Below are 15,734 nucleotides of genomic sequence, written 5' to 3'. Positions count from 1 at the left end.
CAGCAAGAATGCCAGGGACAAGGACACAGAAAGACACGGTGGCGTTGCAGACCGAGTCAGAAGATAGCTGCGGAGTCAGAGACGGATGGGGCTCCTCCGAGCCCTCCCAGTGCCCGTCCACAGCCTGGTTTTTTCACGGAGCCTGCCTTGCCAAAGTCCGAGCCAGGGGAACACAGACCTTGGGGAGGGCGCTCCCATTTGGAATCAGGGAACCCAGCACATCCCACCTCCCACTACCTGAGCCAAATGGGAGCGCAGATGTGTGGCCCCAGAACCCCCCGCTGCCCCCCTCCTTGGGAACCTGGGCTGGGCTGAGTTTTTCTCACCTGCACGCGAGGCTTGGGGCCCCCGGCGGCAGTTCGCACCCGGGTGTGGGGCCGCCCCTGGCCATATGGGGCGACTTTATGGCCGGGTGACCGGATCCAGGCGGGAGGAAGGATGGCCTGGCGCTCCACCCATGTCAACTATTGGGACCGTTTCTCTGCAAAGTCCCTGGCTATAAAGCCTTCCTGGCCATAAAGCCTCCCTGGCCGTGGTCGCCTCGACTCCTTACAAACTGAGTTGGATCTACCAAGGGTTAGCGTTCACTAGCATTGGTGGTTCAGTGGTAGAATTCTCGCCTGCCACGCGGGAGGCCCGGGTTCGATTCCCGGCCAATGCATTGTCTGACTTTTCGTCCTTTCTCCAAAGATGTCTTTTCTAATGTACCTGAAAGGCATCTTTAAGATTTGTACCAAATATTAATATTAATATTAATACTTAGCTTTTTTACTCTGTCGCAGAGTTTGAGGCGCCGGATCCAGACCCTGATTTCGAACGTCCTCACACTCCCATCCTCCCAGCCTGGGGGTCCGGCTGTCCACACCCCTCCCTCCGCCCCCTGCCCGCACCTCCGCAGGCGTGACCCTGAGAAAGGACCCGGCGCTGGGGTCCCTGCCCCGGGGGTCCTCTCAGCCCTCCGCGGGGGAGGGGCGAGGTCCTCCGCCCCTTGAGCTCTAAGGCCCAGTTGCTCTTCTTTCCTTTTCTCTTCCTCGCTCTCAGTTTCTGTTCTCTGGAGCTCGCCTTCTTTTTCTAAGTCCACGGTCACGGCCTTTTTGTCCCGCCTTCTATCGCCGTCTCTGTCTCTTTCACATTCTTTCCAGGTATCTTCACAACGGCTACGCTGGGTCTCTCTGGGTCTTCTGTCGTCTCTGTATCTCTGGCTCCGGGTCTCTCCGGCCTCTGCATCTCTTTCCGCGCCTGCGTCTCGATCTCTGGGATCGTCTCTCCAGGACTCTGTCGCCTCCCGGCCCTCTGTGCTCCCACGCTCCGGCCATCCCCTGGGAAGCTCGCTCACACCTCCAGGTTCCTGCCACTCCCCGCCCGCCCCTTCCCGGTCGCTTTGATCCCGCACGCGTCGGGCCGGCGGGCGGCCGGGCTCCCGCCAGCTGCCGCAGCCACTTGTGAGCGGGGGCGGGGTGGCCCGGGCTCCCGGGCTCCCGGGCTCGGGCGCTGGTTTTCCGCCGTCTTCTCCCGCGCTCTCGCCCCTCCTCCGGGCACAGTCTCCGGCTGCTGCCCGGGCTGCCGCGGGCCCGCCTCTCTAGTTCGCTGAGTCTGGTCCCTCTCAGTCCCTCTCTCTGGAGCTCGCCCCGGGTCTGGGTCTCTGCCTCTGGATCCTGTGTCCTGTCTCTTCCAGCTCCATCTGGGCTTCATCTTCCTGCTTCATCTGGGATAGGCTTGGGGTCTTTCTTTTTCGTCTCTGGATTGTGTCAGCGACTGGGAATGCTCTCTTCTCAACTCTAAGGCGTGACAGTGGCCCCCAGAAGGAAACTCTACAACTGTCTGGGCATCTGTATGTCGGTGTGCACAGCCTCTGTACTCAGTCACGAAGCCGTTATTTATGGAGGGCCTCTTGTGCACCAAGTGTTGTTAGGCATCGAGGGTGCCTTGGATCTGGGCTCTCCTTACATTTACATTATGGTGGGGGCGGGGAGGATTCAGAAAATAACTAAGAAAGCAGAAAATAATCTAAGATGGTTTTGAGGGTGGGGCTGGGAACAACCGGTCGTCGTGGCAATGACTTGAGAGGGAAGGGCTGCTTTACTCTGGGTGATCACGTAATAGGGAAGAACCTTTGTGTTCTGTTACAACTTAATCACTAAAGGGATGTTGCCTATAATCTTAAATTACACGCCTCCCAGGTAATGAGCATTAAGATAAAATACCTTTGTTAGCTCACAGGAAACATCCTGACCAGGCCCACCTGTGCAGGAAGGCAGACATTAACACATCACTTCTGAAGGCTGACCAGAAGCAAGAAATGTTTGACTTTACTCCCTCCCCTTTTGGTATAAAAGAAGCTGAATTCTAACTCAGGCAAGATGGTTCTTTGGGACAGAAGTCCACCATCTTCTTGGTCAGCTGGCTTTCCAAGCAAAGTAGCTATTCCTTGCCCCCAGCAACTCATCTCTTGATTTATCGGCTTGTGGCAGTGAGCAGTAGGGGCTTCGACTTGGTGAGCAAGCTTCGCTGCTTGTGGCCAGCTGGCCCTGGTTGGGGAATTCTCAGGTAAGGCCCTAGCAGCTGCCAGGACCACTCGTCCTAAGGATCTGCCCTTTAAAATTCCCCGAAGCAGCACCGACTGCCCCAGCACTTGGCAGATGGAGCAAGGAATCCACGTTTGGGAGCTCATGGGCTCCATACTGTAGGGTAAGTCACTCCGGTTTGTACGGTGGGAAACTTTATTTCTTCTATGTTTGGGGTTTTTTGTCTGGAATAAGCCAATTTGTTTTGTATTTGAGTGGGGGTACCTTGTTGGAGAGAGGAAAGAGTTGTTGAACTTTTACCTAATTTGTGAACTGGTTCGTTTGTTTCTTTGGATGCTAGCGTTTGTCTGTGCCATTTGTGTTTTGTTTTTCTTGCATTTCTGTATTTAAAAATGGGGAAATGTTTCAACTCTCCCTAAAGAAAGTCCTCTGAGGCACGTTTTGATAAATGATTGGATTACAGCCAAGAACCCATGAGTGGGACAAATATATTTTATTGAAACAATGTGTGACCACAGAACCTGTTAGGATCTCCAGAAGGGGTTTAGGCACGGTTATCTTGGGACCCTGTGCACCAGGTCCTGCTACCCTTGCTGTGTTAATTATGTCATTTGTGGTCTCCTGTGTCGTTGGTATATGTAAAACCCCAAAACCAAACTTGAGGATTTATTTAGGATTTTCTGTTGTCCCTTGGGTTTTTCATTTCATTTTGTTTGGTACTGTTTCTCCATTTACAACCAAATCAATTTTGCGATATTTAGAGCTTTTACTGATGTCAAATGGAGGAAAGGAACAACAGGGAAAAAAAAAAAAAGTCTGTGGGACATTCCCAGCGAGAAGAGAAGGGTTCCACTTGGCTCCTAAAATCACCAAAAGCCCCAGCCCAGAATTCAGCCCGGCTGGTTGATGCCAAAGCAAAAAGGCATCCTTTTGATGGTTAGAAATGATCAATTGCCATTTATGATTTTGTGGTGGCTATTCTGTGAAAAAGCAGGGAAGAATAATGAAATCCTTTATGTGTAAGCATTTGTGCTATTACATCAGGGAAAATAAAAAAAGGAAGGGAATGAGAGCGAGAATATGTTGCTTCAAACCTTAACTCCTCCAGCCAAGCAAGCTGTCTTAGCTGCTCTGACCATTATGCCAATATATCCACTCCTTCCACCACCTTGCAGTATCCAGCCCCACTTCCTGACACTGGGGCTCAGGACTTCCCCTCCTCATAGGGATCAATTAGAAAATCCTGTGTTTGTTAGTTTCTGGGGTACAGGGACTTGGTCTGGTATTGTCACATAAGACCCAACTGGGCACCCAGTTTGGGCCAGAAGGCACTCCTGGGGCGAGCCGATTTCCCTTATGCCGTTATCTCATACGGGGCCTGAATGCAAATGGCCGGCTAGCGGGGCTTCTCAGACTTGTTTAATTAGAAAGATTGCGACCCTACTTTACAGGGAGGATCCTTTACACCTGAAGCCCACTTGGCAGCCCCCACAGCTGAACCCAATTGGGACCCCAGAGAGGGAAGAAGGCCCTTATTAGAGCACTGCTTATTAGTGCACCTTGGCAGGGCTGCTTTGAAAATGGGAACCAAAGCAAAAGGGTTTGAACAAAATTCAAGAAATTCAGCAAAACAAATGAAGAACTCTTGGAAATTTTAGAAAGTATGATGTTTATAGGCCTGATAAATCCTAATGGAGACCCCGAGGCCCCTGAAAATATTAGAATGGTAAATTTGACATTTTGGGGGGCGAAGTGCCTCAGATATCAGGAGAGAGCTGCAAAGATGAGATGGTGCTTGATTGAACCCTTGATTGATGGTGCTTGATTGAACCCTTCTCAACTGGTAGATGTTGTTCCCTGTTGAACACTTTAAAAGCAACAACAGAAGAAAGAAGATGCAAAACGAAATGCTGCTTTCTTTTGGCACAGTGGCATTGGATTCCCAGAAGGCGAGTAACCTGAAAAGAAGTAAGCCCCCACTGGGGGAGGACCAACGTGCTTACCGTCAGGAGGAAGAACATTGGAAAACAGATTGCCCTAGGTTAAAACAGAAGAAGAAACAATAAAAGAAGACAGCCTCTCACATGGTAGAAAGAGAGGAACACTCTGATGAATGAAGAGGCCCAGGGACTCCCCTGGACTTGAGGTGCCCAATTCCAATTTCCCCACAGGAGTCCCGGGTAAAATCGACAGTGGGAAATGAGCTGATTAACTTTCTGATAGACCTCACCCTGAAGTTTTTTCACCACAACAGCTTGACGTCAGTCCCATCAGAACAGGCTTTAAGCCTACAGATGGCGCTCATAGTTAGGTTACTTTGTGGCTTCAATTTCTATTGGAAAAAGTGTCCACTTTGTTGCTGGTGCTCCTTGGACAAATAGTACTGACCGGATAGTACTGTACAGTGTTAATGAGAATGGCAGTGTCACAGTTATTCAGTCTCACGGGGGTAACCAGATTGGCTCCTAAGTTGGTAGTGTGCTGAGTTCAGTCGATGTGGATAAAGACACATTACAGATGTGCTCTTGGTCACTGCACCAATGTACACAAATGACCTAAAGAAAGAGGAGGGAAGAGTCTAGCTGTTCACTACCACAAAGGGCGTTTTGAATTGGCACCAATTTCTGGAAGGCCCCAAAGGTGTTGAAAATGCTTGGTTTGGTTCAGCAATTGCAGCTCTTTCAGACGTCAGTGTGGATGGCTTTCATGACGTGATCATTGGTTCACTTTTGGAAAATCAGAACTCAGGAGCTGTGTACATCTACCATGGTCGTGAGGGCAGTATTTGCGTGAGGTAGTCCCAGAAAATCTTGGGATCTGTTGGAGCCTTTAGGAGCCATCTTCAGTACTTTGGGAGATCCCTGGATGGCCATGGAGATTTAAATGGGGATTCCGTCACCGATGTGTCCATTGGTGTCTTTGGACAGGTCGTTCCCCTGTGGTCACAGAGTATTGCTGATGCTTCCTTCACACCAGAAAAAAATCACTTTGCTCAACAAGAATGCTGAGCTAAACCTCAAACTCTGCTTCTGTGTGAAGTTTAGACCTACTAAGCAAAACAATCCAGTGGCCATTTTATATAACATCACAATTGATGCAGACCAATAAATAAACCTCTGTGGGTTTATTTAAAGAAAATAACGAACGGTGCTTGCAGAAAACCATGATAGTAAATCAAGCAGAGTTGCTCTGAGTACATCATCCACCTAGAGCCCTATGACGTTGTCAGCTCTTTGGATCTGTGCGTGAACATCAATCTGGAAAAACCCTGGCACTAGCCCTGAAGCCTACTCGGAGACGGCCAAGGACTTCAGTACCCCTTTCTATCAACAGAAGAAAAAAAAAAAAGAAAAGAAATCATACACTAAAAAGGAACATCATTAATATATGTCGAGAGACTAATTTAACTTGGGATAAAGGCCTTGCCAGTTGCCCTGCTCACAGAAACAGGCTTAAATTAAGCCCCTTTGAAATATTGTGTGATAGGCCATTCCGGGTGTCTGCCCAGCAGGAGAATCTATAAATGCTCTAAAAGACCCAGCATTTGCTGATTATGTAAAAACGCTGGGCACTATACTCATCTCTGTTCATGAGTTTGGGGGTCAGAGCTGGAGGGTAAACATGGAGGAGCCATTGGAAGACAGATGGCTTTTAATGCCATGAGACTGGAGTGCCTAGGGAGAGAGTGTGGAGAGAGAAGAGAAGGAGCGTGGAGCATCCCAACACTTAGAGGTCAGGTTGAGGAGGAAGGCTTGTCAAAGGGATGTAGAGTTAGAGAAGTAGCAGAAGAGCCAAGTGACCTGGAGACCAAGAAAAGAGGGTGTGTGAAGGAGGGAGCAGTCAGCTCTAGCTAAGCTGCTGGGAGGCCAAGTAAGAAGGGAGCGAAGCCACCACCCGGTTTAGCTCTTAGAGATCACAGGTGACCTGGGGGGAGAGTGACTGTGCAGTCCCACTCGAGTGGGTCGAGGTGAGAATGGGATGTGAAGGCATGCAGACGGTGGCTGTAGACACAACTCTATCAAGCTTTGCTGTGAATGGGGAGGAACATTGTTGGCAGCTGGAGCACAAGAAAGAGATGAGGGTTGCTAGAGTGTGTTTGATGCTGGTGGGAGTAACCAAGGGTGGGTGGGTGGGTAGACTTCGCTACCAGGTGGAGAAATGGGTCTCAGGTAGTAGGGAAGACTCCTCACCCACAGGGAGATGGGGAAGATAGGGGGTGTGGGTCACTTAGAGTGTGGGAAGGATGAGGCAGTTTCCCTCTAGTGGTTCCTGTTTTCCCAAAGAATGAATTAATCCTGTGATAAACCATAATGAAAAAGAATATGAAAAAGAATGTATATATGTGTGTGTGTGTGTGACTGAATCACTTAGAAAGAGACATAGAAATTAGCACAACACTGTAAGTCAACTATACTTCAATAAAAGAGAATTTTTAAAGAAAGAATGAATCAAGCTTATTGCTGGAGGAGAGAGAGCTACAGGTCCTTTGAGGAGAAAGAAGGTGTGAAACGTTCATTTTGGGGAGTAGGAAAACAAACCTTCTAGGATAGAATAGGATTTCTAGGCAGGTTGAGAGTCCATTTGAGATGTGGAATCAAAAATTACAATTTCAGAGGTGAATGCACCATGAAGCTAATGAAATGTACAATTCAGGACCCCTCACTTACTCAGGCCCCTGGGAGGGTCCCAGCAACGTGCTCACACGACCATATGCTTCTGTAAAACTTGCCAAAATAAGATACTTTAACTGCAAATGGTAAAGCCCACTCTCTGTTTTCACTCCAGCTTCCCCTCTGTCACCCTTTCCCCCCGCCCCCGGTGCAGTGGGCATTCGAGGGTATGTTAATGCTAATGCAGTTAATGTGGTTCCCAGTCACTTCCACACATAGTTAAGCTAGCCCAGCCATCCTGGTGTGGGAATGGCTTCCAGGGAAACTCCTGTCACCTGTGCTCACTCACTAGGCATCGTGCAGTGAAGGTGCAAAGCCCAAGGGCACATGTGATACGAATGCATCCAGTGCTCTTGTCACTATAAGTACATGGGTGGTAGAGGAAAAATGGATTTGAAATATACAAAGTCAGTAGCCAGTCTGTGGAGAGTATTACAGGGGTATGCAGGCAATTAATTGATACCAATAAGGTATTTTTCTGGACTTTGTAACCTTTGTGGCATTTGCCAGCCTTTTCAGTTTGTAAGTTGTGATCTCTTGTTTCACTGTAAATATTTTTTTTCATCTTTATTGGAGCATAATTGCTTTACACTGTAAATATTACTTTTTGTACCTAGTTTTATATTATTTTCTTAAAAAGCTCTCACCCCCTATAACAATTATATACACTTCAGGCTCCCCAAACCTGAGACCAGTTGGCCTGGTTGGGGGATTTTCTCCAGCCATCGCTCCTGTGTAGATGTGGCTGTGAGGGCATCCTCCACACCCCTTCCCAGGGTTTCTATGGCTATGTGTTGGGGGCCTCTGTGGATGGCATGCCTCCGTGTCAGCGCAGGCCTGTGTACGTGTCCCTTGTGGTTGTCTGTGTACATGGTGTGTGTATGGGTGTCTGGGCCTCTGGCCTGTTCCTGGCCGCCCTCTCAACACGGGGCAGCGTCAGGGCTTGGGGGAGGGGAGCTCGTGTCCCACACGCGCTGGGGCCCTCGGGAGGCAGGAGGCGGGGAAGGAACTGAGACACACAGCTGGCCTAGTGTCGCTGCTTCCCCTCCCCCGCTGTGACGTCTCCCCAGACCTGGGTTCCCAGGCTCAGCTCCTCCCTCTTTGTTCTTCAAAGAGAAGGCTGGCTTCCTGGGACCCCCTGGGTCCTGGGAGGGGGCAGTTCCTGGAGAGTTGGGACCTGGGGGTTGGGGGTGGGGAAGTAGGAGGCCCAGGCCCCTGGGCCAAGGGAAGAATCAGGGTAGAAGACCTCTATAGAGCCCCAAACAAAACAGACAATAATCTCTGCCTTAGGGCACATACGTCCTTGTGGGGGAAACAGTCAAATGCACATCGCACAGAATTTATCATTTGTCAGTTGGTGATAAGTGCTATGGAGAAAAGTGAAGCAAGGAAGAGTGGAGAATGGGAATTGTGACTTCAGACAGTAAGATTAGGGAAGAACTCACTGAGAAGGTGAAATTTACAGAGGTGAGGGCACAAGCTACAGGGCCACCTGGGGTAAAAGCACTCCACACAGAGGGACAGGCTGGCTAGAAGGACAACCTGCCAGGCTTGTCAAGGGAACAGAGAGCAGCAGGGGGCGGAGTGAGGTTGTCTGGAGTGGAGGTAGCAGGTGAGATCAGAGGGACAAAGCAGGAGGCTGATTATGTAGAACCTTCTAGACCATTGCAAGGACTCTGTCACCTCTGAGTGTAATGTGAAGCCATTGGAGGACTTTCTTCCCCCTAGCTTTTTTGTTTTGTTTGTTTTTGGAACTTTTAATTTTTATATAATTTCAAACTTTCAGAAAAGTTACAAAAAAGTACAAGGATTATACATCAACTATTCTTCAATTTAAAAATGAAAGGAAGAAAGTACAGGCAACTCCTGTGTACTCTTTTCTCTATTAATTGTTTGCGTTTGCTCCGTTTGCTTTATCATTTCTCTCCAAATATAATATAGATATAAAATACTTGTTTTCTGAATCATTTGGGGGTAAATTGAAAACATCAGGCCCTTTTGCCCAAGTTACTCAGTGTGTTTTCTGAGAATGAGGACATTTGTAGTAATAATAGTACATAGTAGTACAACTGTCAACATCAGAATATTAAAATTAATATAATACTATTATTTAATGCCAGTCCATACTTAAATTTCCTCAAGTGTTTCAGTTATGTCCTTTATAGCCCTTTTTTCCCAATCCAGGATTCCATCCAGGATCCCATACTGCATTTAGTTGTTCTGTCTGTTCAGTTTCATTTAATCTGGAAAATTCTTGATCTTCAGTTTTTTTATATATATCCTGGAATTAAAAAAAATTTATGGAAGTATAGTTGATTTACAATGTTGTGTTAACTTCTGCTGTACAGCACAGTGACTCACTTATACGTATTCTTTTTCATATTCTTTTCCATTATGGTTTATCACAGGATACTGAATATAGTTCCCTGTGCTATACAGTAGGACCTTGTTGTTTAGCATCCTATGTACAATAGTTTGCATCTACTAATCCCAAACTCCCAATCCTTCCCTCCCCATCTCTCCTCCCCCTTGGCAACCACCAGTCTGTTCTCTATGTCTGTGAGTCTGTTTCTGTTTCATAGATACGTTCATTTGTGTTGTATTTTAGAGTCCACATATAAGTAATATCATATGGTATTTGTCTTTCTCTTTCTGACTTACTTCACTTAGTATGATAATCTCTAGGTCCATCTATGTTGCTGCAAATGGCATTATTTCATTGTTTTTGATGGCTGAGTAATATTCCATTGGGTATACACACATCTTCTTTATCCATTCATCTGTCGATGGAATTTAGATTGTTTCCATGTCTTGGCTATTGTAAATAGTGCTGCTGTGAACATAGGGGTGCATGCCTATGGAGCGGGATACACTCCTGGTATATGCCCAGGAGTGGGATGGCTAGATCATATGGCAACTCTATTTTTAGTTTCTTGAGGAACTTCCATACTGTTTTCCATAGTGGCTGCACCAATTTACACTCCCACCAACAGTGTAAGAGGGTTCCCTTTTCTCCACAGCCTCTCCAGCATTTATTATTTGTAGACTTTTTAATGATGGGCATTCTGACCAGTGTGAGGTGGTACCTCATTGTAGTTTTGACTTGCATTTCTCTAGTACTTAGCGATGATGAGCATTTTTTCATGTGCCTGTTGGCCATCTGTATGTCTATTTAGGTCTTCTGCCCTTTTTTCAATTGGTTTTGTTGTTGTTGTTGTTGTTGAATTGTATAAGTTGTTTGTGTATTTTGGAACTTAAGCCCTTGTCCGTCACATCATTTGCAAATATTTTCTCCCAGTCCACAGGTTGTCTTTTTGTTTATGGCTTCCTTTGCTGTGCAAAAGTTTATAGGTTTGACTAGGTCCCGTTTATTTATTTTTGCTTTTATTTCTATTGCCTGGGAGACTGACCTAAGAAAACATTGGTATGATTTATGTCAGAGAATGTTTTGCCTGTGTTCTCTTCTAGTTTTATGGTGTCTTGTCTTTAAGCCATTTTGAGTTTATTTTTGTGTATGGTGTGAGGGTGGGTCTTCACAGTTTTGAAGAGTACAGGAAGGTTTCCTTGTAGAATGTCCTTCACTTTGGTTCATTAGATGTTTCTCCACGGTTAGATTCAAGTTATTCAGGTTGTGCATTTTGGGCAGGAACATCACCCCAGAAGTGGTGTGGTGTCCTTCTCAGTGCATCACATCAGAAGACACATGTCAGTTTGTCCCAATTTTGAGGTATTGACTTTGATCTTGAGGTTGAAATGGTGTTCGCCAGTTTTCTCCAGGTTATCATTTCCCCTTGATAGTAATTAATATGCAATTTGTGGGAAGACACTTTGAGATTCTTTACTACTTGTACCTCCCTAAAAGTTCACCCACTAGTTTAGCATCCATTGATGATTTCTAACTCCAGCCCTCCTTCTATATTTATTAGTTGGCAGTTTACTGTAACAAGAGTGTTCTCTTTTCCTCCCATTTATTTATTTATACTGCTATGAACTCTGGATTCTTACTTGACTCAGTGCATTATTTATTTTAATGCTCAGATTGTCCAAGATTTAGCCAGTGGAAGCCCCTTTAGCCACAGCCCCTAGCTGCTGTGTCTTTTTGATATACACCCAATATTTTTGAGCACTTCTTTACTTTCTGGTGAAACAGAATGTTCTAAGATCATTTTGTAATTCCCCAGCTGTATCCCTAGAGACACCCTTTTCTCCAAGGAGTGCTGGTTCGTTTTAGTAGAAAATGGTATTTAGTAACCAAGATCTGAGCACTTGGTGTGTTTATCACTACTTGTGTGTCATTCCTTTTAGGCTCCCTCAGCAGACAGAGCTAGGAAATATAGGTGTATGTATACATTGTGTATGTGCATACGTTTCCTTATGTTACATTTCCTTCCTTAACTATACACATTAAAACCATGAATTCATATTGATACCCTACTGAGAGATTTTAAAGAGAGGAACGACAGAATCTGATTTATGTTTTAAAAGGATCACTTTGCCCAGTGTGTTCAGAGTAGACTGTAAGGGAACAAGGAACAAGAGTGGAAGCAAGGAAATAATTTAGGGGCTATTGCAATAATATGGGTGAGAGATGAGGGTGGCATGGACCAGGGTGTAGTATTGAAGTGTAGTAACAAAGAGTCAAATTTTTTACCTATTTTAAATAAGAAATTGTTGACTGATTTGATGTGAACTGTGTGTGTGTGAGAGAGAGAGAGATGAAGCAGAGATGATTCTAAGGTTTCTGGTCTGGCTAACTGAAGAAATGGAATTTCCATTTACTGAGATGGAAAGTCTGCAGGTGAAGCAGTTTTGGGGGACATGACCAGAAATTTGGTTGGGACATTTTAAGTTTGTGATTCCTTATTAGATATCCAAGTAGAAACAATAAGTGGGCAATAGGATATATGCATCTGTAATGCAGGGAAGAGTTTTGGAGCTAGAAATGAAAATTGGGGATGCGTTAATGTAGTATAGGTTGATATTTTAAACCATGAGCCTGGAGATCATCAAGGGAATGAATATAGATAGAGAAGAGAAGAGGCTAGAAGATTGAGCCTTGGAAACACCTCAACATTTAGAGATCCAGGAGATGACGAACTAGCAAAGGAGTCTGTGAATGAATTGTTAACAAAGTGGAAGGAATATAAGAAGAGTGTGGTGTCCTAGAAGGCAAGTGAAGAAAGTGTGTCTAAGCAGGGAGAGTAAGCATCTGTGTCAACTGCTGCTCAGTAGTGATCAATGGATTTAGCAACGTGATGGTCATTTTGTAACGTTAACAAAAGCAGTTTTGATGAATGGGGGTTGGGGGTACCTGATTAGAGAGGGTTCAAAGGAAAATGGAAAGGTGGTATTGGAAACAGTGGGCATAAGGGAAGTTGTTTTGCTGTAGAGGGGAACAGAGGAACATAGTGGTAGCTGGAGGGGAGTTGTGGGGTCAAGATGGCGTTTGTTGTCTTGCATGTTCTAAATTGAGATAAACTTCATTATGTTTGTAGTCTGGTGGGAATAATCCAGTTAGAAAAGGGGGAAATTGATGGTAAAGAAAGAAAACAGCAATGTCCTTGAGTGGGCCAGAGGGAGCGGGAGATCTAGTTGGTGTGGGGGTTGGCCTTAGTTAGGTGGAAGGGTTCATCTACAGTTAGGAGGGAGGGGAATAGCATGCGGTCACAGACTCAGGTAGGTAGGCAGGTGCGATTGCCCATGTCAGTAGGAAAATTTCATCGGAATGCCTTTTTTTAAATTGAAGTATAGTTGATTTATAGTGTCATGTTATCTTCAGGTGTACAGCACACTGATTCAGTGAATACATATACGTTTTTTTCAGATTCTCTTCCCTTATAGGTTATTACAAAATATTGAGTATAGTTCCCTGTGCTATACAGTAGGTCCTTGTTGGGTATCTATTTTATATATAGTAGTGTGTATATGTTAATCCCAAACTCCTAATTTATTCCCCTACTTCTGCTTTGGTAGCCATAAGCTTGTTTTCTATGACTATGGGTCTATTTCTGTTTTGCAAATAAGTTCATTTGTTTTGTTTTGTTTTGTTTTTAGGTTCCACATATAAGCCATATCATATAATATTTGTCTTTGTCTGGCTTACTTCACTTAATATGGTAATCTCTAGGCGCATCCATGTTGCTGCAAATGGCATGATTTCATTCTTTTTTATGGCTAATATTCTACTGTATATATATATATATATATATATATATATATACACACACACACACACACCACATCTTCTTTATCCATTTGTCTGTTGATGGACATTTAGGTTGCTTCCATGTCTTGGCTATTGTAAATAGTGCTGCTATGAACATAGGGGTGCATGTATCTTTGCGAATTATAGTTTTCTCCGGATAAATGCCCAGGAGTGGGATTGCTGGATCATATGGTAGCTCTACTTTTCGTTTTTTGAGGAACCTCCATACTGATCTCCATAGTGGCTGCACCAATTTACATTCTCACCAACAGTGCAGGAGGGTTCCTTTTTCTTCACACCCTCTCCAGCATTTATTATTTGTCGACTTTTTGATGATGGCCATTCTGACCAGGGTGAGGTGATACTTCATTGTAGTTTTCATTTGCATTTCCCTAAATTAGCGATATGGAGCATATTTTTCATGTGCCTGTTAGCACATGTATGTCTTCTCTGGAGAAATGTCCATTTAGATCTTCTGCCCATTTTTTGCTTGGGTTGTTTGAACTGAACTGTATGAGCTGTTTGTATATTTTGGGAATTAATCCCTGGTTGGTCGCATCATTTGCAGATATTTCTCCCGTTCTGTAGGTTGTCTTTTAATTTTGTTTATGGTTTCCTTTGTTGTGCAAAAGCTTTTAAGTTTAATTAGGTCCCATTTGTTTATTTTTGTTTTCATTTCCGTTACTCTAGGGGACGGATCCAAAAAGATATTGCTGCAATTTATGTCCAAGAGTGTTCTCCCTGTTTTCCTCTAGGAATCTTATGGTCTCCGGCCTTACATTTAGGTCTTTAATCCATTTTGAGTTTATTTTTGTATATGGTGTTAGAGAATGTTCTAATTTCATTCTTTTACATGTAGCTGTACAGTTTTCCCAGCAGCACTTATTGAAGAGACTTTTCCATTGTATATTCTTGCCTCCTTTGTTGTAGATTAACTGACCATAGGTGAGTGGGTGTACTTCTGGGCTTTTATCCTGTTCCATTGATCTATATGTCTGTTTTTGTGCCAGTACCATAGTGTTTTGATTACCGAATGCCTTTTGAACACAGTGAAACAGGAAGTAAAGCTGAAGGAGGATGAAGGGATTCGTGGTTTGATGTGAAAAGGAATGAAAGAGTCGTATAGGAGAGTTGGAGGGGAAATGGATGGGGAAATGTGATATGATTGCTAATAGCACTGAGAAAACACCTGAGTTTGGAGTTATGAATTCAAATTGGCAGTTAAAACGGCTTTTTGCTTGATATAACCTTTGGAGGAGTAGAAGCAGGAATCTGAGGCCCACAAGAGGGCGCTCGTGGACAGGTCCTGGGTGGCTGAGTCCCTGAGAGTCTTGGAATAAAATTGGGATTTGCTCCAAGGGAAGACAGCACTGGAAAAACAAGTTGCTTTCTTCACCGGAGGTGGCAGTAGTATCCTTTCCCAAAACTACTGACGCTGTGAGCAGGATTCGAACCTGCGCGGGGAGACCCCATTGGATTTCGAGTCCAACGCCTTAACCACTCGGCCATCACAGCCGCCTGCGGCCTGGGGCCTGCGCAACTATAGCTGTTTATCAATACGCCCGCCTCTTGCGAGCGCTGTCTTGATGTCAGTGCGCGTGCGCTTGTGAGGCAACAGCCCTACGGAAGTGGCGAATTTCCAGTTCTCCCTGCGCCGAGCCACAGTATAAAATGGGCCCAACCAAACCTGAGTCCACGGCAGACACAGGGATGCCGCTACACCCTGGTTCTTGACAGCTGGCGTCAGCCTCCAAATTCACACTAAAAGTGCACAGGGAGGGAGGGACGGAGACTCAAGTAGCTAACGGGATGGCTGGTAAGAAGAATAATCCTTCGATATGTACAGCAGAGAGGCCCCCTCTCAAAGTCTGGAAATGTGTGTCCCCCCTTCGCAGCAATAATATACTAGAGTCAACTGTCCCAGGCACCGCTGGGATTCGAACCCAGGATCTCCTGTTTACTAGACAGGCGCTTTAACCAGCTAAGCCACGGCGCCGTTGGGTGGGTTTTTGAGTCTAGATATAGATCAGCTGTTCCTGAGGGTCACTAATCGAGACGACTGAAATAATGGCTGCCACGGGTCTTCAGTGACTCATCCTTTCCAAGGTTCCTCCTTTCCTTCCCAAGTTCTGAGCCCGAGGGTTAATACTCTGCACCACCTCCCTCTCTCCCACACCGTTGGGGACCAACTCGACTATGAATGGGTGCGTGGCTCCCCGTCCCTTAGCCACCTAGACTGACCTGCTTTCTCAGCGAGAAAGGGTGTGCGGACAAGAGGGACGCGGGTCCTCAGGGGAGGGAATGGCTCACTCTCACTACAGCCTTCCGGAAAGG

The 15,734-nt window shown here is 45.6% G+C and overlaps 3 non-coding genes across 3 annotated transcripts; 1 reads left to right on the top strand and 2 right to left on the bottom strand.

The window, feature by feature from the left end:
* Positions 1 to 590: 590 nt before the first annotated feature.
* On the top strand, positions 591 to 661 carry TRNAG-GCC (transfer RNA glycine (anticodon GCC)). The gene has a single exon. It is a non-coding gene; the product is annotated as a tRNA-Gly (tRNA).
* Positions 662 to 14,833: 14,172 nt separating this feature from the next.
* TRNAS-CGA (transfer RNA serine (anticodon CGA)) lies at positions 14,834 to 14,915 on the bottom strand. Its single transcript has one exon. It is a non-coding gene; the product is annotated as a tRNA-Ser (tRNA).
* Positions 14,916 to 15,322: 407 nt separating this feature from the next.
* Positions 15,323 to 15,396, bottom strand: TRNAT-AGU (transfer RNA threonine (anticodon AGU)). Its single transcript has one exon. It is a non-coding gene; the product is annotated as a tRNA-Thr (tRNA).
* Between the last annotated feature and the right edge of the window lie 338 nt (positions 15,397 to 15,734).

This window comes from Mesoplodon densirostris, chromosome 18 (genome assembly GCF_025265405.1).
Source record: "Mesoplodon densirostris isolate mMesDen1 chromosome 18, mMesDen1 primary haplotype, whole genome shotgun sequence".
Classification (NCBI taxonomy): domain Eukaryota; kingdom Metazoa; phylum Chordata; class Mammalia; order Artiodactyla; family Ziphiidae; genus Mesoplodon; species Mesoplodon densirostris.
The sequence above is the reverse complement of the archived record's forward strand: the minus strand, read 5'-3'. Positions and strand labels throughout refer to the sequence as shown.